The sequence below is a fragment of the Leptonychotes weddellii genome, chromosome 12 (assembly GCF_054177405.1).
Source record: "Leptonychotes weddellii isolate Sample4059 chromosome 12, ASM5417740v2, whole genome shotgun sequence".
Lineage (NCBI taxonomy): Eukaryota > Metazoa > Chordata > Mammalia > Carnivora > Phocidae > Leptonychotes > Leptonychotes weddellii.
The window spans coordinates 64,446,203-64,469,067 of record NC_138380.1 but is presented as its reverse complement, the minus strand read 5'-3'; the positions used below and the strand labels follow the sequence as shown (position 1 = coordinate 64,469,067).

At 40.4% G+C, this 22,865-nt stretch overlaps 1 protein-coding gene and 1 non-coding gene across 5 annotated transcripts in view; both read right to left on the bottom strand.

Annotated features, from left to right (window-relative positions):
* CDK6 (cyclin dependent kinase 6) overlaps nt 1-22,865 on the bottom strand; it is a 239,780-nt gene that overhangs the window by 189,351 nt on the left and 27,564 nt on the right. The gene's annotated exons all lie outside the window — the stretch shown is intronic.
* On the bottom strand, nt 10,768-10,870 carry LOC115940709 (U6 spliceosomal RNA). Its single transcript, XR_004075445.1, has one exon. It is a non-coding gene; the product is annotated as a U6 spliceosomal RNA (small nuclear RNA).

Sequence of the window (22,865 nt, the reverse complement as noted above, 5' to 3'; positions counted from 1 at the left end):
TTTGGCTGCATTATTACAATCCTTTATTTGAGTGCTTTCTAGGCACATTAGCGTGAGGCCAGGAGATCCACACTGAGACACATTATAAATCAAACTGTCAAAAAGCAAAAAAAGAATCTGGAAAGCAGCAAGGATAAGCTGCTCACCACCTAACGTTGTTTAATAGCCAACACCTCATCAGAACCATAGAAGATAGGGGCGCCTGGGTGGCTCAGTCAGTTAAGCGTCTGCCTTTGGCTCAGGTCATGATCCCGGGGTCCTGGGATCGAGCCCCGCGTCGGGCTCCCTGCTCAGCGGGGAGCCTGCTTCTCCCTCTGCCTGCTGCTTCCCCTGCTTGTGTGCTCTCGCTCTCCACACACCCCTTCAACCCCCCCCACCCCGGCCAAATTAATAAATAAATTAGAGGGAAAGAAAAAAGAACCACGGAAGACAGAAGGCAGTGGATGACACATTTAAAGTGCTGAGAGAAAAACTGTTAACCAAGAATTCTATATCCAGAGAAACTACCCTTCAAAAAACGAAGGTGAAATTAAGACATGCTCCGATAAACAAAAGCTGAGGGAGTCTGTTGCCAGGAGACCTGCCCTCGAAGAAGTGCTACAGGGAGATGAACCATGAGAGACTATGGACTCTGAGAAACAAACTGAGGGTACTAGAGGGGAGGGGGGTGGGGGGATGGGTTAGCCCGGTGATGGGTATTAAAGAGGGCACGTTCTGCATGGAGCACTGGGTGTTATACGCAAACAAGGAATCATGGAACACTGCATCAAAAACTAATGATGTATGGTGATTAACATAACATAAGAAAAAAAAAAGAAATGCTACAGGGAGGCCTTCAGGTTGAAATGAAAGGACAGGAGAGAGTAGCTCAAAGCCACGTGAAGAAAGAAAGAACATTGACAAAGGTAACTAACTACATAGGTAAAAATTTAAAAAGCCAGTATTATTGTAGTTTGGTTTTGGAACTCTTTTTTCCCTAATACGATTAAAAAGACAAATGCATATGATGGTAAGTACCAATCTATGGTAATGGTCCTACAATGTGTAAAGATGAAATGTGTGACAATAATAGCATAAAAGGGGATGGACGGAGCTGTATAGGAAAAAAGGTTTTTATACACTATAGAAGCTAAGTTGTATTGTTTAAAACTAAAATGTTTTAAGTTTAAGATGTTAACTATAATCTCCAATGTAATCACTAAGAAAAATTCTTTGTTTTGAAACCACCTTCAGGTCCTGAGAAATATTTTCTTGAATCTTCTCTCTACCATTATGAGCCCCTAGAGTGAGCCTAGGGCTATACTCGACACCTCTCATATGCAAACTCATTGAATTCTTTTAATATCCCAATTAAGTAGGCGTTACTATTCTCATTTTACAGATGGAGAAGTGGAGGCAAACACAGTAATTTGCCCAGATGATAGACCTGCAACACACACAACCAGGACTTCAATCAGAACCTTCACATGCTTCTTTCTCCTTGATCTCGACCTCCAACATCTAGAATCTCATGATCCCATTCTCTTCCCACCCAATGCACCACCACCTCTACGACACAGCCAACAACAACTGATCATTATCTCCCTTGCGGCCAAGGCTTCATATAGTACCTAAAGGCTGCAGAATCCCCAACCTGTCTCTCCAAGACAGTTCTCTCCCCAAACGCTATACCCACTCACCGCTTGGACAACTTTAACCAATATTCTAAACATTTCAATTCAAAGTGTCTAGAACAGACACTTCAGTGAACCACACCACCAACCAACCAATTTTCTAAGCCCAGAAACCTTCAAGTAATCCTAGGTTCTTCCATGACCCCATACATCTAATCAAGCACCAATTCCACCACCTAAATGTTTCTCTATCCACTGCTATTTCCTGAGTTCAGGTACTCATCACTCTTGTCTAAACTTCTATAGAGGGCCTTTACCCTGTTCCCTGCCTCATGCAGACTTCCTGTACTCAGCCCCGTCTGGTCCATAAATCTTCCACAGTGTACACCTGATCATAATACCAAACAAATGCATTCGGCCAACAAACATTTACTCAATATTTGTTATTTTCTAGCATTGTACTGGGTGCTAGGGATAGAAAGATCAAAGGATAAAAGACATTTTCTTAAGTTGTTCGGAGTCTAGTGGGCAGGCAGACATGAAAAGATGAACTACCAACTAATCTGGAAATGCTGAGGCAGGGATATAGGCAAGGGGGCACCTAACTCAGACTTGTAAGAAAGGGTTCGTAGAGGAAGTGACAACTGAACTTACATAGGAGTTACCCAAGAAAGTGGAAAAGAAAGGGCACTCAAAACCAGGAGACAGTGTGAACAAAGGAAAGCAAGAAATCCCACTAGAGAAAAACCTTGTATGCCATAAGGAACTTTTATCCATTTCTAATTTTTAAATAGCTCGTTCTGATGGGCATGGGTAAGAGGGGAACAGTGGCAAGAAGACCAGTCAGGAGACTGTTGCAGTTGTACAGGGAAAATAAAGAGGGCCTGTCCTAAGGAATTGGCAGCAAGGATGGAGAGGAGAGTACAGATTCCAGAAATATTTAGGAGGTTGAATTGGCAGGACTTGCTAAGTGTCTGAATGTGGCGGGGGTGGAGGGATGAGGAAGGAGGAGAAGCCAAGGATGACTCATAGGCTTTTGACTTTGGGGACTTGGTGCCACCCCATGAGATACAGCACTGTTCCCAGACCTTTGGTTTTCAGGGAACTGTAAAATTTCCAGCAAATTTCGGGCTCTGACAGAATGTTGTCAACTAAAGACATAAATATACCCTACCATCTACTATCAACATCATTTCATTAGAAAAAGCACATTTTAACACCCAAAATGTAAACAGATTTAGCTTTCTGAAAAATTCACCACAGGGCTCTTATTTTTCTAATTTCATCACAGATCATAGAAAATTGGTACCAGGCCTCAGACCAAAACTGGGAAGCCCTGAGATGGAGATAGAGCAGAAGTCCGTTCAGCAGTTAGATGATGAGCTGAAGGCAGAAGACTATATAGTCTCTGCCCTCACTAACTCTCTAGCCCTAAAGAGACGTCTGTCTCCTGTATATTAGGGGTTACAAAAGAGTTCTGCAGTTATGGAAGCCCTGCAGAAGAGGCACTCCTATGTGCCTAGAGGGGATGTAGCTGGGGCTCAGAATCTCAAAGGATGATCTGGAATTTGCCAGATAAACACGGGAAGTTTGGCATGGTCCGGGGAGAAAGAACAGTATGTCCAAAGGTATGTAGGTATGCAGGAAAATTCATATTTGGGGAATTGTGGATAGTTTGGCATGACTTGGTGATTATCTTGGAAAATGGCAAGAGAAGAGCTGGAAAAGTACACAGAAGTGAAATTACGAAGGGGTTGGTAATCCAGGCTAGGAAGTCTGGAAATTATCTTAGGACCACTGGGGAAGAACCAAAGGATGTTTCAGTAGGCAATGTCATGGCCAGATGTACCACTTGGAAATACCACTCTGACTGTAGAACAGAAGTTGGACTGTAGGGGATAAAACTGGAGGCGAGGAAAACAAGTTGGTAGGGTCTGCAAAAGCTCAGGTAAGAAACAGAGATAGACTAAGGCAAGAGAAGCAGTAAAGAGAGAGACCAATGCAACCAACAAATATTTACTGAGCTCCTACTCTCTTCCGGGGATATCAATGTCAATGAGACAAGATCCCTGCTCCCTTGGAGCTTATTTTCTACTGTTGTTCAACAAAAAGAGAATCACACTTTACATAAATGTTTTGCAATTAAAAAATTTCACCATGTACCAAACGCTTTCACGAGTCTCTATATATGCATGTTTATATATAATAAAACCATTTTAAATTGCACTAAATGTATGTAGCTTATTAAACCATTCCCCTATTCTTGTAACATTGTCTCGTTACCTTATGATAAATTTCTCTAAGTGACACTGCAAAAATCAAAAGTAATATACTTTAAAAATTTTTTTAATTTTTTTTTATTTTCAAGATTTTATTTATTTACTTTGCAGAGAGACAGCGAGAGAGGGAACACAAGCAGGGGGAGTGGGAGAGGGAGAAGCAGGCTTCCCGCTGAGCAGGGAGCCCGATGTGGGGCTCGATCCCAGGACCCCGGGATCATGACCTGAGCGGAAGGCAGATGCCTAACGACTGAGCCATCCAGGTGCTCCCTAGCCAAAATAATCTTGAAAAAGAAAAAGTTGGAGGACTTCTCAATTTTAAAACTTACTATATGCTACTATCCTCAAGACAGTGTGGTACTACCATAAAGATACACGTACAGAGCAATGGAATAGAATGAAGAGTCCGGAAATTAACTCTCATGTTTATGCTCAACTGATTTTCAACAAGTGTGCCAAAAAGTTGGGGAAAGGATACACTTTTCAACGATTCATGCCAGGATAACTGGATATTCACACGCAAAATACTGAAGTTGGACCCCTACACCTCACAACATACATAAAAATGAACTCAAAATGGATCACAAACCTAATTGTGAGAGCTAAAAACTATAAAACTCTTGGAAAACAACACAGGAGTAAAGCTCCATGACCCTGAGTTAGGCAATGATATCTTAGATACGACACCAAAGGCACAAACAACAGAAGACAGAATAGGTAAATTGGATTCATCAAAATTAGAGCCATTTGTGTTATAAAGGACATCATCAAGAAAATGAAAAGACAGCCCAAAGAATGGGACACACTATTTGCAAATCACCTATCTGGTAAGGGACATGCAACCAGAATATATTAAAAACTCTTGCTACTCAATAATCAAAAGACAAATAACCCAACTTAAAAATGGGCCAAGGTTGTGAAATATACCTCAATAAACGTGAAAATAAAGTAAAATAAAAATGGGCAAAGGATTTGAATAGACATTTCTCTAAAGATAGAATAAGGGCCAAAAAGCACAGGAGAAGATGTTCACACATCATTAGTCACTAAGAAATGCAAAGCAAAACCATATATACCAAGATTGCTAAAATTAAAAAGATAATAAAAATATTGGCAAAGATGTAGAGAAAGTGGAACCCTCATATAGTGCTACATTAGTGATGTAATTAGGTACAGCCACTCTGCAAGAGTTTGGCAGTTCCTCAAACTTATGATCTAGCAATTCTACTCCTCGATATATGCCTAAGAGAAATGAAAACATATGTCCACCCAACAACTAGTATAGGAATGTTCACAGTTCCATTATTCATAATAGCCAACAAATGGAAACAACCCAAATGTCCATCAGAGGTTGAAGGAATAAATAAAATGTGTAATATACATACAGTGGAATAGCATTCAGTCACCAAAAAGGACTGATACATGCTACAATGTGGATAACTCTTGAAAACCTTATGCTAAGTCAAAGAAGCCAGCCATAAAAGACTACATATTGAATGATTCCATTCATATGAAATGGCTAGAGTAGGCAAATATAAGAACAGAAGGTAAATTAGAGGTTGCCTAGGATGAGCGGTAGCAGGGGGATAGAAGAAATGGGGATTGACTGCTAATGGGGATGAGGCTTCTTTTAGGGGGAATGAAAATATTCTAAAATTAGATTATGGTGATGGGTTAGCACAACCTGTGAATATACTAAAATCAACGAATCACCCACTTCAATTGGGTAAACTGTATGGCATATCAATTACTTGTCAAAAAGCTATTTGAAAAAGAAAAAGAACAAGGGAAGAGACTATCTCAAGAAGTGAGTAGGCAAATGCTACACAAGGCAAAAAAGTATATTCTGCTGTTTAAAATACTTCCATTATTGTTTCTTGCCCACAGAAAAAAGTAACAGTATAAAAATCTAACATTTATTGAGTGGTTACTATATGCCGGGCATGGTACTAAGAACTTAATCTGAAAAAAAAATTAAATAAATAAAAAATTTCTAAAAGAACTTAATCTGTGTCTACGTACTTAAACCTCTTAACCCTATAAAGTAGGCATCATCTCTTTTACAGAAAAGAACTAAGGCTGGAAGATTCAGAGATGGCCCAGTGTCATAAAGCTTATAAATGAAGGAGCCAGAATTTGAACTCAGATAATCAGGCAGGAGAACCCTCACTCTTAACCACTGTATCCTCCATCCCATGGCTTACTAAGGCCTTCAGGATCTCGCCCCAATTACCAATCCATTCTCATCATTTAAAAAAAAAATTTATTCCTCTGAGAAAAAGAGCAGAGCAAGAGAGAGAAAGCACATGAGAGGCGCCGAGGGAGAGGGAAAAGCAGACACCCCACTGAGCAGGAAGCCCAACCGTGGGTTCGATCCCAGGACCCGGGGATCATGACCTGAGCTGAAGGCAGATGCTTAACCAACTGAGCCACCCAGGCGCCCCTCATTCTCATCTTTTAACTAGATTCTACCCATCCTGAAATACTTGCAGTTCCTGAAATGTGCGTGATTTTTGCTCTGTGCCTGATACCTCCGTCTACAAAGCTCTCCTCTGTCCATCTGGTAACCTCCTGCTCATCTGCAAAGGCTACTGAGGGGTGAGCATCTTCTGTGATCCTCACTTGTCTCCCTTCTCCCCTCCCACTTCCAGACCCAGACTCCTATGTGTCACCACAACATACCTGACTCACTGGAGGCGCTGAGCCTCCATCACTGAATGAATAAACAAATGAATAAAAATATTCGATTGTCCTATAAAAGAGCACACTGTATTTTTGGAAATAGCCTGAGCCAAGTCTGATAAATTAAGTGGGGGATCAGGCTGAGTAATATTCTTTTGGGTCCAAAAAGAGGTGTGATAATAAAGTAAAGATGTTGATTTTGGGGTTTGGCTCATAAAACAGTTCTGAAGACAATTCCAAAAGAGTCTGAAAATGTTTTGTTCAATTAGAACAGAGCTAGAAAAACTGGACTGCCTCCTGTGGGACAAGATTTATTTGGTCATATAAGTTCTAGTATGGTGTCTTTCATTTTTTTCTTTGTCTCATTATTTTTGAGTCACATGGTATTATAAGGCAATTGCACTTTTATTAAATATATTTCATTTCCTAAACAGTAAGCTACTAAATAAGTTATCCTCATTTCCCCCCTCCTGCTTCTTTCCTCAGTAACTATCTTGACAGGCTAAAGAAATATTTTATCATCAGAGGGTGATTTTGCTTATTTCCAAAAGAGGGAAACAATTTGCTACTCTTTAATATAAATCTCCCCTTAACTCCAAGGAATGTCTTGCTCATGAAAGGAAAAACAAGGTCCAGAATCTATTAACTTGTGATCCATCGCCTTCAAAGCAATTTACATTCAGTATATATTTGAGTTCATTTAGCTATTAGAGTAAAAGCCTAAATCCCCTGTGTATTTGCCTGTACAAAACTATACTTAGGCCAAAACTAGGTCACAAAATGTTTTAACATAACAACATGTTTTACTCTTCCAACATCTTGAAAAATTTCCAAGGAACTACAGAAAGAGAGCTTCCTGAAACAAACAACTTCAATATCCTAAATCACATCTGAGATAAGCCCTGCCCCAATTTGGATTCAGAGCACTATGAAAACAGTAAAAGATAACTAACCTGCGCCATAGCACACATTTGATCTTTCAGTTTCTTCCAAGTCTCAATCTTGACACACCAATAAACCCATCCGTGATTCTGTCCAATTCTCTAAGCACAACTACCCATATATTTTAATGTAACCAGTTTCTCTTGGGTCAGAATTTTACAGATTTTTACATTATGCATATGGAAGTAGTATATACAAAGGTTAGAGCTCAGCACTGGCCTGCTAAACACGAATCTACTAATATCAGGACAAGTGTTTCCTGGCTGTTAATAGGATATCACTTAAAATATTTTCATTCTGTTAGGTAATGAACAATAGTTTTGAAAGATATGACCCTGGGAACAGACAATACTTATACAACTTCTAAAAGGTTACAGACATGTAGATATTTAATCACTGCCCTCTTAAGCTTCTATTTCTTTGTTAAAAGTAAAACCAAAAAGCGAAACTGGCTACATAGCCCCCTTTAACTAACAGAGAAATGAGCAGGTAACAAGTTGCTCTATGAGGTCACGTTTTTACTGACCTGATCTGACATGCTAAAAGGATAATACACCTGATAGTTCACGGTCTCTTCTCAGTCTTTCTAATCATCCTTACAGAATAACCTGAGATATAACCCTATTTTGCAAGTGGCTAAATGTATAAATATTGTTTATTTACTGTATTTTGTTTCTGACCTCCTTCTTTGATATTTCACTTCTCTTCTCTATGTTTTTCAGATACAGCATATACTCCCTTTCAGAATTAGAATAGCGGTTTCTTAAAGAAAAACTGAGTTGGTAAGAGTAGGACATTTCCCCCTTAAATAGATACATATTATTTTTTAGATACTCAAAAGAAAATCATCCATGGAAATTCTAAAACAGCAAAGTACAGAATTTATAATTTAGTACTTGTTAACCACGGAGGTAAGTAAAATACTAGAGAACTCTAAAATACTTCACTTATATACCAGTTGCACATTTTTCAAATGCCACTGTTAAATGATATGCCAAAAAGTTATCTGTCGGAGGTTAGTTTTCAGTCCGGGATCTCAGTTGAATGAAGAGACACAAAAGTATGCCTAAGTAGGACGTGGGACAGAAAACGTGTTAGCCCCTGTTCCTTCAAATGAAGGAACAACTCTAAGAGAGAAGCTGGGAAAATCACAATGTAAGTGTTGAGGATGAGCTGCCAACAGCAAAGACCCGAGAGACGAGGAGTGCTTCAAATCTAAGGGACAGAGCTGTGACAGCAACTAACAGAGCACAGCGTAATCAATCGAACTTACTTCTACAAAACGCCGATATTTCATCTTTACAAAAGCGAACTCTGGAAAAGACCCCACTTGGCAGTGTGGCTCAGACCCTGTCACAGGTGAGGGAGTTTGTGTGACAAACAGAACTTCCTCCCGTACAGTCAAAACGGGTGCACTGAGCACAGGGTTGGAGGCCATCAGACATTAAGATCATCAGCCTACTCCCTGCATGGGTCCCACACGCACGGTGCCACTGTCCCACTATAATCCGGCTCTCCCACAGATAAGCACGCAGGGAAGGCAATGCCTTGGTTGGCAGATCTGAGCACACTCGAAAAGTACAGCTTTTATTGGAAAAGGCTAAATCAACATTTTGGTTCAAACCTCGGTTTCTTATGAGGCTGGCATGAGTCGGTCATCCCTGGACTCTCAATCCCTCTAGGTATACTAATAAAATTGGGCTTCCAGCCTTTAATGCCAGGCAGATCCTGGAACATGGCAACCACACCACAGAATTGGCTCCCTGTCTCTGGGCAGCCAGCCATCATTCTGACTGACTCCTGAAAAGGCAACAGTGGTTACCTTGACCTTGAGACATACTTTTTCTCCACACTGTCACAGAATGTTTCTGCATTTTGACTTCTAATTCATGCAATCTTTACACTGTAAGAATAAGGACAATACCTCAGCACATATTTACCCGGGTTTGCTAGAAGAACTTCGAAAGCGACAATCTCTTTGGGCAGCACATAGAAGCACTTTTGAGAAGGCTAATACTAGACTTAGTTTATACTGAAATGTTTTAATTATGAATTGCCTCATGGGGTGGGTAATGCTGAAGGGTGAGGACTAAATAATACAGAATCCCTTGTGGGCCTTGTCAAACACCTCTTCCTCACCCTCCACTGAGAACCAGCCAATTAATCAAGAGTAGGTTCTTGGGCACCTTGGATGCACCAACACTGGAGATAGAGCAGGCAGCAAAACTGTCTCCACATGACTGGAATCACTGTCTTTGGGAGCCACTCTGGGAGTCTACTTCCTTCCTTGGGTGTGCTGGGGTAGAAATAAGATTGAAAATGACTCTTCCGGGGCGCTTGGGTGGCTCAGTCGTTAGGCGTCTGCCTTCGGCTCAGGTCATGATCCCAGGGTCCTGGGATCGAGCCCCGCATCAGGCTCCCAGCTCTGCAGGAAGCCTGCTTCTCCCTCTCCCACTCCCCCTGCTTGTGTTCCCTCTCTCGCTGTGTCTCTCTCTGTCAAATAAATAAATAAATAAATAAATAAATAATCTTTTTTTTTTTTAAATTTTTTTTTTTTAAGATTTTATTTATTTATTTGCGAGAGAGACAATGAGAGACAGAGAGCATGAGAGGGAGGAGGGTCAGAGGGAGAAGCAGACTCCCTGCCGAGCAGGGAGCCCGATGCGGGACTCGATCCCGGGACTCCAGGATCATGACCTGAGCCGAAGGCAGTCGCTTAACCAACTGAGCCACCCAGGTGCCCCTAAATAAATAAATAATCTTAAAAAAAAAAAAAAAGAAAATGACTCTTCCCGGGTGAGATTCGAATTTTTGTCAACGCGGTTACAGAGAATTTTGTTCCTGGCTTTAAACTATTCCAAACACAAATCTGTTCTATTCGGTCTGATGTAAGACTAAACAAAAGCATTCATTAATAAAAAGCAGAGAAGACATAATGCCAAAATCTTTGTATATTTTAGCGCATAATACATTTATCTTTTTGCAGGCAGATGGCAAGCAACTTGTTTCTAATTCAAAGAAAGATAATGGAAAGAACTGTTTACAGTAGAACAATCTTCAATAATTCAGAGCTTGATGATCTAATGAAATTACTTTAAAATGTCAAATGTCAAAATGCTGTATCAAATCTCTTCTTTTGCATTTCAACTCTAAGTTAACATTTTGAGGAAAAAGAAATTCAACAAATAGTAACTGTTTTATGGAAGGCTCACCCAACTCTTACTAAGCCCAGTCAAGTGCATTAATTTTTTTTTAATATGGATAGCTTCACGAATTTGCGTGTCATCCTTGCTCAGGGGCCATGCTAATCTTTGTATCACTCCAATTTTAGTATATGTGCTGCTGAATGAGCATAATTGACAGACTGAGCTCTTTTATGAAGAGTTCTTAAAAATACTTTATATCTGTATTTTTATAAAATATATCACCCTTTTACAAATATCATACCCAATTTTGAAGTGTGTACACATAAGTTAATTAATCCACTCTTAGCATATGCCAAAAAATGATCTGTGTGTATATATATTATGTGTGTGTGTGTGTATATATATATATAGCTTTTAAACAATAAACAAAGAACACAAAACAAGGAAACTACTTTAAGGTAAACTCAGCAGGGTTGCTGTAAAGATGAAACCATTCATGATAGGCAAAATCGGGCTTGGGGCATGTTAAGTGTTCAATTAAAGATTAGTTGTGAGATGATGATGAGTATGACTTAATCTTAAGAATTTTAGTTTTTATTTCACGTATTAGAACAATTTTTTTAAAGCATAAGGCTTCTCTTGATGCATACCTTTAGCACATTATAAAGCCTTCATTTATAGCTGAATGAAGGACACTCTCTCTATGGCTAAGGGGCTTCAGGGATGTTAATCACTTTAGATTCTTCCACCCTCTTAGGACACCCAATTTCCCCACTTCCTGGTCTTCAACATGTGGCTTTTCTTCCTCCACCCTCTCTGCCTAATTCCAGACACTTCCTTCAGCCTTCACTTAGGGCTCCCAATTCCTCCCTGCTCTCTGCATATGGTCTTTTCTTGTAAGAGAAGAAAATCAAAGCCATTTGCCTCATTCCTGGGTCTTCTATCCCTCATGTTTCAGACGAAAGTATCCTCCTCTCCAAGAAAAGGTATCCCGCCACCAACTGTGCCCTCCACCCTCTGCTAAGTCCTCATTTCATCAATTTTTACTTTTTCTAAAAAGATTTATTTGAGAGAGAGAGAGCGAGCACACACAGAGAACTTAAGGGAGAAGGAGACTCCCCACCAAGCAGAGAGCCCGATAGAGGGCTTGATCCCAGGACCCTGGGATCATGACCTGAGCCGAAGGCAGACGCTTAACCGACTGAGCCACCCAGGAGCCCCTCAGTTTTTATTCTTTATCATTCCTCTCCAAACTCTCCTCTGCATCTACAAACACACCCATATTTCCTTTGTATAATGACACCAAAAAAGTTAAACCACTTTTATTTCAACCTGGTTGTCATTCTAACAACATTCCATCCCCTCAATTTACTTAATGATAGTCTACTCTGTGCTACACTTTCTCATTCCTTTGTTATCTGTGACCCGGCTTCCCCCCTTTCTCTCTCTTCCAGCAAAATCTGTCTCTCAGAGAGATACTGCTAACTTCCCACTATTAAATGCAGTCTTTTCAACCTCTTGGCAGCACTTGAGATACCTGAAGGAAATGCCTCCTTCTCCTTGAAACTCTCCCCTCCCAAGACTTCCCTGAATTATCTTGCTTTTCTCCCTCTCCTTCTCTGGTCTCTGCCTTCTTCTCTGACTCTTTTTTCTTTTTCAATCCTAAATGCAGGTAATCTTGAGGTTCCATTCTCAGTCTTACTCTTCCCCTCAACATATGGGTGCTCTTGCTCAGTCACTGATTTAATATGTTGTATCCAATTTGACAGTGACCTCAAGATCAACTACGGACAGCAATTGTTTGAGGCATGATTTGAGAAAAACCTGTGCTTGTGAAAACTGGTGTGTGTTAACAAGGCATTTTAGCTGGTGACACAAGCCTACTCGTGTGCTCAGTTTGCACATGGGGTGTTTGTGGGTTGCTCCCTGCGGTGGGACACATTATGCACAATATGGTATTCCAAATGTGGGACTCAAAAAGATCTATGTCTCCTTTAAGAATGTTACAGGTTTTCTGGATTCCTCTCTGGAGCTTGCAATTTCCTGTACTTCAACTATAACTCTGCCTTGGCTACTTCCTGAGAGCACATATAACTTAACCTGTTCAAAACAGAACTCATTGGTGTCCCTCAAACCCACCCCTTCTCCTGGGAGTCCTACTTCTAAGAGTAGACCACCATTCTCTTACTCAGGCTAACCAACCCCAATTCATCTTGCTGACTCTATGGCCCTGCTCACCCACACACCCAACCAGCTACCCAAACTGGCCAATTCTTGCACTCAACTCTCTCATACTTTCCTCTCATTTCGAGGAAACTATCCCGATTTAGGCCACCATTTTTTTTCTTTCTCCCCAAGAAATGGTCCATCTCCTAACTAGTTTGCTTGTCTCTAGATTCTATTTCAACCTGGTTTATTCTATTATTCTCTTATTATTCCCATCACTTGTGCATATCTCTACTACTTCCTTCCTTTCCCCTCTCGCTCTGGTCAACTCAACACCTCAGATTCATCTGCCATGCATCATACGTCATTCATCTCCACTTTTGTGATTCTGCTCATTGTTCACCTCTTCTGTGGAGTCTAACTTTCTTGCTCCCACAAGTTAAACAATTTCTTCTTCTGAGGTAGCCTAGAATTGTATCTGTGACTCCGAGTGGTCCGTATTACTTTATTCTTTGTATTATAGTAGTTTGCATGGGTCCCTTCTGTCTTTCCTCCTGCTAGGTCATGAACTCATTGAAAATAGGGACCGTTAATACACTTTTTGATTCCCCACTGTACATATTGTTTATATTAAGTGCCTTGCACTCAGGAGGTTCTCAGTTAACCTCTGCTAGGTGGAAAGAGGTTCTCAATTAACCTCTGCTAGGTGGAAAGACACTATTTTATGAATGTTCCCATGTCACATACTGCGATTCTCTGTAGGCAACATTAACTCTGGGAATGAGATCCAAACTGTAACTGGATGCCTTAGCATCTTTGGGTCCATCCAAAAAGCATCTTCAACTCAGGCAATCCTGATACCGAGTTCTAGAATACGCCCCTGTGGAAACTGGAATATACCAGAACCAAATTCCCAGTCTCTTCAGAATAGAGACACCACAAAAGCAAGCTTCATTTCTTGGCATATTATAACATCCTCAATTTTGTGAATATCTGAATTGCCACTTTAGGAAAAAGGAGGAAATTTCAAGGTTCCATTTAATTTTCCATGCAGCAAACAGGAAAGCTTCATCTTTTCATTCAGAGCCCAGTAACTTACTAAATGGTAGACTAAAAACCTTAATAAAGCTTTCAAATGTGTTTTACCTCTACAAACAGCAATTTTCTGGAAGCTAGTGTGAAAAACTCAGCATTATTAGTACTATTAAAATGTTTTCTTTATACTTAAGTATAAACACATAGAAGAAAATAGGCAAAAATTTTCAAAATTAGCTAACAATGACATTTTAAAATCAGTTGTAAATTTTACTTGACCCTTTTTATTTTGTTTGGAGGTGGGGACAACGTTTACTTATAACAGGAATTCCTTTCTTTCTTTAAACACTGGGAGTGAGCCTTTGTAGAAAAGGATTATTTCTTCAGTTTCTAAGAAACAAACTGGAATAATTTATGCCTTCAAAATTTCTCTCATAAAAAACTTTGCACAAACAATCTCTTTTTTTACTATTTGATACTAAAATTATAGGAACATAGAATTTTAAAGCCAAGGTCATCAAGTCTTAGTCCTCCTTTTTGAAAATGAGCAACCTGGGGGGTGGGGGGTGTGGGGTGGGCATGGTTAAGGTGACCCATCTAGGATCCCTCTGTGAACGGTCCTTCCCACTGTACCATTCTGCCACTGAATGCAGCAAAAGTACCTCCCAAAGTTAATTTCAGGAGGGAAAGCACATTATTCTTATACCTTAAAAATTATCAAGCATTCTTCAAGGAAGCTTTAAAAATATTTGAAAAAACAGAAGGATGCATGCTTCACAGCATTCTAACTATCAAACCTGTCGGAGGAATTCCAGTGTATTAAAAATGTGACTTTCAAAAATGTAATATTCAAATACATCTTTCTGGGTTAGCAAAGGCCCATCATTTTCTAAAATCATGGAAAGGTGCATACATCCTTAAGAGAATTCTTTCAACTTACTGTCCTCTCCTCCCAAAGTCACGGCCAAAGACATAAAGCACCGTTTATTACATGAGCAGCTATCACACATCTTTTTAACTGTCAGACCATTCTGGTTTATGTATATAGCTGCAGTTCGCACTGTTTAGGAGTTTATAATATATAATAGTTTCTTCCATATAAAAATAGGCACTGCTTTTTTGCTTGTTCTCATTCCTTTAGGTGGTAAAGGACGTTCATGGTGGTGTCCACACAAGGCTATGGACTGGGATGTCTCAACCAGGGCACTATTCACATTTGAGGCCAGACAACTCTTTGTTGTGGGGAACTGGCCTGTGCATTTAGGGTGTTTAGCTGCATACTTGGCTCTACCCACTAGATACCAATAGTATCCCTCCAACTGTCAACCAAAAAATATCTACAGACATTGCCAAATGTCCTCTGGGTGCAAAATCTCCCTTGGTTGAGAAACTACTGCTATTGAGGGATAGTGTTCACTTCTGCATATGTTCTCATACTATTTTTAAAAGCTACCGTTCCCCGTGTTACCCCATGTTAGGATGGCTGGTAGTAATTAATCTTTTCAAGTTTTTTTAATACCCTATCATTGTGACTGCCTTTGTGCATATTATTTTGATGTAATTTCTAAAGAGATAGAATTATCTCACACAATCCACCAAGGAAGCACTTATTAAGCACCTGCAGTATGCTCAGCAGCATGCTAACCACCAAAGAAAAAGTCATGAGCTCTATCCACAAAGATCTTTCATTAGAGTTGAGGGAAGAAGACATGCACATGTGACATAAGCCCGGGCCCCAGAGGACAAGACAGAACACAGAGTTAAACCAGGGGGAACAAACTTAATGATCAACGAAGGCTCACATTTCCAGAAATGCTCTTAATGGAGCTGATGAGATCAGAGCCTAACCTCTGAAGACAAGTGCATACTCTACAGGTAAACCTCTCGGACTTGGTTAATATCAGACCACGTCAAGTAGAAGGGAAACTAATCTTCCAGGGTCAAGTCTAGAGGAAGAGAAAAACAGGTGAAGACTCAACCTATCGATGCCATCTACCACACTCATAAACTTCAGAATCACTCACTTCAATTCATCTTGGGAGTTCTTATCCACTGGTTATTTTATTTAATCCCCTCATATGGGTTAATGACATTTTATAAATGGAGGCATTGGAAGGAAAACCATAAAACCTGATAGGCCAGGCACTGTGATACGAAAGACAGTAAAGAACAGACAGGAGGCGATGCATCCAGAAGCTGGAGAGGGCTCTAATCAGAGGTGTCAGTTGTCTGGAACTACCTGAGGCTTTCTTCACTTGAGGATAAGTGTATCCTCTTGTAAGGAAGGGTCAAAGGAGCTGTGCCACTTCCTTAGTCCTTTTTCAGAAACCTCGGATTCCCTAGCAGGACTAAAATAAAACTGATGAAAATTCAGTAAACGGACAAATGCAACAACCTTTTAGTTCTGCCCTTCATCGTGGATTCCAGTCCCAAACCACACTCTTAAGGAAATCCCAAATTTTCCAGTTGACCTTAGCTCCATTCATCTCAGCCATCTCATCTCGCTCCCAATTAAACAAGTAAGGAAGAAAGTTATCCCTACTCTGGGTTTTCCTTTTCTCACCCATTGATGGTAAGGGAAAGACTAACATCAGGGTGCTGATTAGATGAATGTTAACCTTATCAATGCTAAATAGTGTTGGGCCTCTGTGTTTCCCCTAATTTATACCACCAACTTTTACTATCTTTTGCCTCCTACAAATTGATGTTAACCAGTGCCTTTCTGTAATGCAGGCCTTCTGAACCTCAGCACTATCAACATTTTGCGCTGTCTTTGCAGTAGGGGCTGTCCTGTGCCTCGCAGGATATTTAACAGAATCCATGACCTTCCCCTATTAGATGCTAGTAGCAATACCCTTCCCCAGCTATGACAAAGAAAATGCATCCAGAGATTGCCAAATATCCCCCGAGAGGTAAAACTGCTCCCAGCTGAAGACCACTGCTGTAATGGGATCTTGGGAGAGAAATACTGGTCAAGCAGTGCTTGTGCAGATAATCCCGGTTCAAAGACTGAACAAATGAATGAGTAGCTCTGAAAGTCTGTAATTTCTTCAACTCTAAAAAACATATAGCCCTTTCTCTCAATTCAAGAGTGCTTGCAGCATCAGTGGAAGAGAACTGGTCATATAACCAGTGCCCCCAAAGTAGGCACATACAGAGTGGCAGGGCTAAACCTGGGAGGGGTCGGAAGCTGATCTGTGGAGCCTGCCCCTCCAGCATCATCGCCATGTTGCCCCTTCTCTGAGCTCAAGTCATCCAGCATCAGAAGAGATGCTGCTCATTTGGGTGTGTTGATAAAAGCATTTGCCACTGAGTTAATTATACGTAAGGTGTCTTCTAGCCATCATGAAGCCAGGCAGCATTTCTGCTCAATGGTTTAAAATAAAAATCCATTTTCTGTAATGATGTTCCAATTTTTCAATCTGAAGAGCATGACTTTCCCACCAGAATGAGTAAGCTCTATGCACTGCTGTGGCCAGGAACTGATTATGCTCATCCATGCAACCTACTCTTCATGAACATCTTCAGTGTTCTCAAGTTGAAACTTCTTCAAGTGTCTATCGCTAAAAGCTACTGTTAGGTGTTGGCATGCAATTGTAAACCTGTTTAGGAACACACATATGGCTTTGAAACGCTTAGTCAAACTTCAAAACGATTTAAGAACTATCCTAAAGCAGGGCGTCTGGGTGGCTCAGTTGGTTAAGCGTCTGCCTTGGGCTCAGGTTATGATCCCAGGGTCCTGGGATCGAGTCCTGCATCAGGCTCCCTGCTAGGCGGGGAGTCTGCTTCTCCCTCTGCCTGCCGCTCCCCCTGCTTGTTCCTTCTCCCCCCCAACCCCTGTCAAATAAATAAAATCTAAAAAAAAAAAAAAAAAAAGAATTATCCTAAAGCTGCATTTTCATGACAAACACGGTATTTTGCTTCTTAAAGACTCAGACGTTAGCTAGAACAACAATGAATCAAATGTCAACCAATTTTCTTCACCATGTGAAAACCAGGGCGAAAATCCAGTCTTTCCTAGACTGGGGCTTGTTTCCCCACCCCACACCAAGCCTCAGACTCTCTGAAATATGAACTAAAAACCAGTGTTTGCATGCTGCTGTGGGGCACCACACCAAAAACCTCACACAGACGCAGAAACTGTGAAGACCACCACAGGCCCTTGGATGTGAAGGTTATGAGGAAGCCCTGGGTATGAAGACACACAGGAAGTAGTGAGGACAAACACTCAGAGGCAACTCCCTGGTGCAAGACAGACCACAGGCACTCCTTATAGGGTCCTGGAGTCCAGATCCCCTGTCTTAAGAAGACAAATGTGTAAAGATTCTCATGAAGGGCCTGTGCATTTACAGTAATATCCTTCTTTCTTGAGCTAGCTTTAGTGGGTCTCTATTATTTCTATTCCTAACACTAAACCTGCTGTCTGTATCATGAACTACTGCCTGGTTCTCATCTGGTGACAAAATGTCATTTAAAAATCTATCTTCTTGGGCACCTGGGTGGCTCAGTCGGTTAAGTGCCTGCCTTTGGCTCAGGTCATGATCCCACAGTTCTGGGATCGAGCACCGCATCGGGCTCCCTGCTCAGTGGAGAGCCTACTTCTCCCTCTCCCTCTGCCTACCTCTCTGCCTACTTGTGCTCTCTCTCTCTGTCAAATAAATAAATAAAATCTTTAAAAAAAAAATCTATCTTCTTGGGGTGCCTGGGTGGCTCAGTGGGTTAAGTGTCTGCCTTCGGCTCAGGTCATGATCCCAGGGTCCTGGGATCAAGCCCCGCGTCGGGCTCCCTGCTCGGCGGGAAGCCTGCTTCTCCCTCTCCCACTCCCCCTGCTTGTGTTCCCTCTCTCGCTGTGTCTCTCTCTGTCAAATAAATAAATAAAATCTTTAAAAAAAAAAAAACAAAAACTGTTTTAAGGGCGCCTGAGTGGCTCAGTCGCTTAAGCATCTGCCTTCGGCTCAGGTCATGAACCCAGGGTCCTGGGATCGAGCCCCGCATCGGGCTCCCTGCTCAGCGGGGGGCCTGCTTCTCCCTCTCCCTCTGTCTGCTGCTCCCCCTGTTTGTGCGCTCTCTCTCTGTCAAATAAATAAATAAAATCTTAAAATAAATAAATAAAATAAACAAAAATCTATCTTCTTGTGAGAGAGGGAGAAATAAAACTCTGGGGCTGGATAGAGGTGATGGCTCCACAACAATGTGGATGTATTTAATGCAACTGAATTGTACACCTGAAAATGGTTAAAATGGTAACTTTTATGTTATGCATATTTTACTAAAAAAAAGTTAAGAAAACCTACCTTCTTGAAAAAGGTATGAGTACAATATCCTATCCAGAGAAGCTTCTTATCCTCGACATCAAGTAAAACTAGATAGCTATTTTCCCCTTACAAAATATATAGAAAATATATCTTCCAGGAGCGCCTGGGTGGCTCAGTCAGTTGAGCATCAGACTCTTGATTTCGGCTCAGGTCTTGATCTCAGGGTCGTGGGATTGAGCACAGAGCCCAATGCAGGGGCTCTGTGCTTAGCACAGAGTCTGCTTGAGTTTCTCTCCCTCTGCTCCTGCTTGTGCACACGCGCTTTCTCTCAAATAAATCTTTAAAATATGTATGTATATATCTCTCTCTTCCAAACTCCCCCCAAATTTAACAATGTATTTTGAGAATGTATCTAGGACCATTTATTTTTCTAAAAAGATTTTATTTATTTATTTGACAGAAAGACAGAGAGCACAAACAGGGGGAGTGGGAGAGGGAGAAGCAGGCTCCCCGCTGTGAGCAGGGAGCCAGATGCGGGACTCGATCCCACCACCCTGGGATCATGACTTGAGCTGAAGGCAGACACTTAACCGACTGAGCCACCCAGGCGCCCCTACCAACTGCAGACTCGTTAGTGACGGTTTTTTAGTGATTCCCCACCACCACTATTCCTTTATTTTTATCACTACTTAACCACTTGATTAGCGTCTTTATAAACACATGCAATTAAGTGCAAAATGGATACGCACATGTTCCCACATGAACAGTGGTGGGGATGTGAAAGAGAAATGAAGAATCCAACGTCCTAAATTGATTACCACTTATCTGTTTAAAGAAGTCAGTTCACGTTTTAACATATGCAAGAGTTTGTCTGTAACTGGATAACAGGCACAAGATACCACATATAATAATGCCAATAATGAAAACCAACAGGAATTTTACATGTAGAACAGACCAAAAACTCTTATTTGCATGTCAAGTAGAACAACATTTTTATCCTTTTTTTTCTTACTATAAGACCAAAAGCTGATGAATGTAAAGATGAATTTACTTTATTTCCCACCAAAAACATAATATGAAAAGAACAAACAAATGTAGGTTTTGGGTAACAGGTCAACAATTTAAGATAAACCACAGTGAAGTTGTAGCTCTCACCAATTTTGGATCCAAACTCACTTTAATTCTTTATTACTCTCTGGCACTTTTAGGTGTTTTTTCTTTCCTTCTACTTTCTTTAACGTCATTTCTGTCTAGTCTAGGGAAACTCTCTCAGAACCAGGAATTTTTTGCCATCCTAATTTTGACCTACTCATGATATTTCAAAACTTTAAGAAATAATTTATTTTGGGGGGGGTCATTCTCTACTTTATTTACTTCTATACATTCAGAATTTTCTTCATCTTATACATTTGTCTTCTCAGTGTTTAGGAGTCTATTCTTTACCTAAACTCCCTGCTTGCTCTTCACTACTTCCATCTCAACCTCTCCCTCCATAATTTCTAGATTTAAAGAGTCAAATTTTAGGGGCACCTGGGTGGCCCAGTCAGACAAACATCCGACTCTTGATTTGGGTCAGGTCATGATCTCAGGGTTGTGAGATCGAGCCCCACATTGGGTTCCAAGCTCAGCGTGGAGTCTGCTTAAGATTCTCTCTCCCTATGTCCCTCCTCTCCCTCTCTTAAAAAAATAAATAAATTTTATATCTAACCAAAACATAACACAATAGATTTTGTTTCTTCAACAGACAAGACGTAAGGCATCCTCTCCTCTTTCATGGATAGCCAAGTCATATAACCAAGTTAATATTTTATTAACTGCAATTATCTAAATAGCAGAAATAGGACATGTTCATCGTAACCGTAGTTGGGAAGGATTACAATAAAGTATAAATCTTGAAATACTTTCTCAATAATCAACAAAGTATTAAATTATAAGTTTTAGTGTTCAACATATCTGTCATATTCTAATTCTTTGAAAATGGGTCTTAATGGTCAGAAGAGATGACAACTTTCAATTAACTAGGTTTTCTTATTAATTGGAGTGTTCCTCAATTAGGCAACTCAACAAAAAGACTTCCCTAAAAATGTCAATTACAAAAATTAGAAATCTCATATGGGGAGGGGTGCCTGGGTGACTCAGTTGGTTGGTGAAGTGTCTGCCTTCAGCTTGGTCATGATCCCAGGGACCTGGACTCGAGCCCAACACTAGGCTCGAGCCCAAGCCTCTCCCTCTGCCCCTCCCCCCACTCCTGCTTGTGCACTCTCTCAAATAAATAAAATCTTAAAAAAAAAAAATCTCATATAGTTTTTTTAGTGATAAGTAGAATTTCTTGCAGAGAAATTCTCAATATGCAGAATGCTCACTAAATCAGCAGATGAGGAAATGCAAAAGGCATCAAATGTCAGTTTTTGTACTGTGGGCAGCACCAGAAACTTGGGAGTCTTAAGCAAATGCTACCAATCCTCAGATTCCTATAGCAGCATCTCAGAGAACACCCAAGAAAAGAAGGGGTTTCATTTGTTTTTGCCTGTACTGGTCATAATTCTCATACTCTTTGTAATGATTTGTGATGCTTCTGAATGCTCTATTCCTTAATGCTGAGTTGGCCAAACAGTCTGGTAGAAATGCTTGTAGACATGTCTGAAACAAATGACCCACACTAAGTACCTTCTAGAAAGTAAATGCTCTTTAAAATAATTTACTGCTGATTGGACAGGTGTTCTGTCTGGCAAAACCTGGGTTTCTAAATTCTGCTTATTTTCTCCCATTATTTGTTTTTTATTTTAATCCTCTATGGAGTGAAATTCCATGGTCAATTTTCCAATGGTCTGAATCTCTCTGAAAATGTTATGCTTTGGAATGAAGCTCTTCATGTAATTTCTCAAGTATTTTGAAGTTGGGTGGTTAGATGAAACAACCAGAACATAATCCATTTTCAGGGGGTAAGATAGTCAAATAAACAAAAATATGTTTCTGAATGAAAGACATTCAAAGGAATACATATTACTGCATACTTTCAGTATGATTATGTAATAAGACACCACTTCAAAGCGAACTTTCCGTTTGGATTACATGTGCAAAAAGGTCAGGGCTATGTTTTCTGTAGGAATTTTTACTTTTGCTTACTTAGAAGCAGTTAAATTCTTGCTATTTAGGGGCCTCTGTAAAGATTAAAACACATAAAGAAGCATTTGATAATAAATACCTGTTTTAAACACAGCATTATGTGTTTTTAAGATTTTATTTACTTATTTGACAGAGAGAGACACAGCGAGAGAGGGAACGCAAGCAGGGGGAGTGGGAAGAGGAAGAGAAGCAGGCTTCCCGCGGAGCAGGGAGCCCAATGTGGGGCTCGACCCCAGGACCTAAGCCGAAGGCAGACTCTTAATGACTGAGCCACCCAGGTGCCCCAAACACAGCATTATTTTTGCTGTATCTCTTCACTGTAAACTACTGTTTTAAAACTACTGTAAAACTACTGTTTTAAAATTGTCTTTAATAATAAAAACATTTCTAGAGAAACTTTATGTCTGGATAATGTATAAAATAACTTTGAAACTGCTTCATAAATTTTTAAACAAACTGGCTGTCGACATGGATAAACTCTCAACCATGTCCTATAATTAATGTTGTAACAGCCCGGGAAAACAGGTAAAACATTTTCAAGGTTTTCTAAAATTTTCAAGGCTTTCTGAAATGCTTCATCTCCAGATGTCTCAATACTAATAGCTTTTTAGTCTAACAATT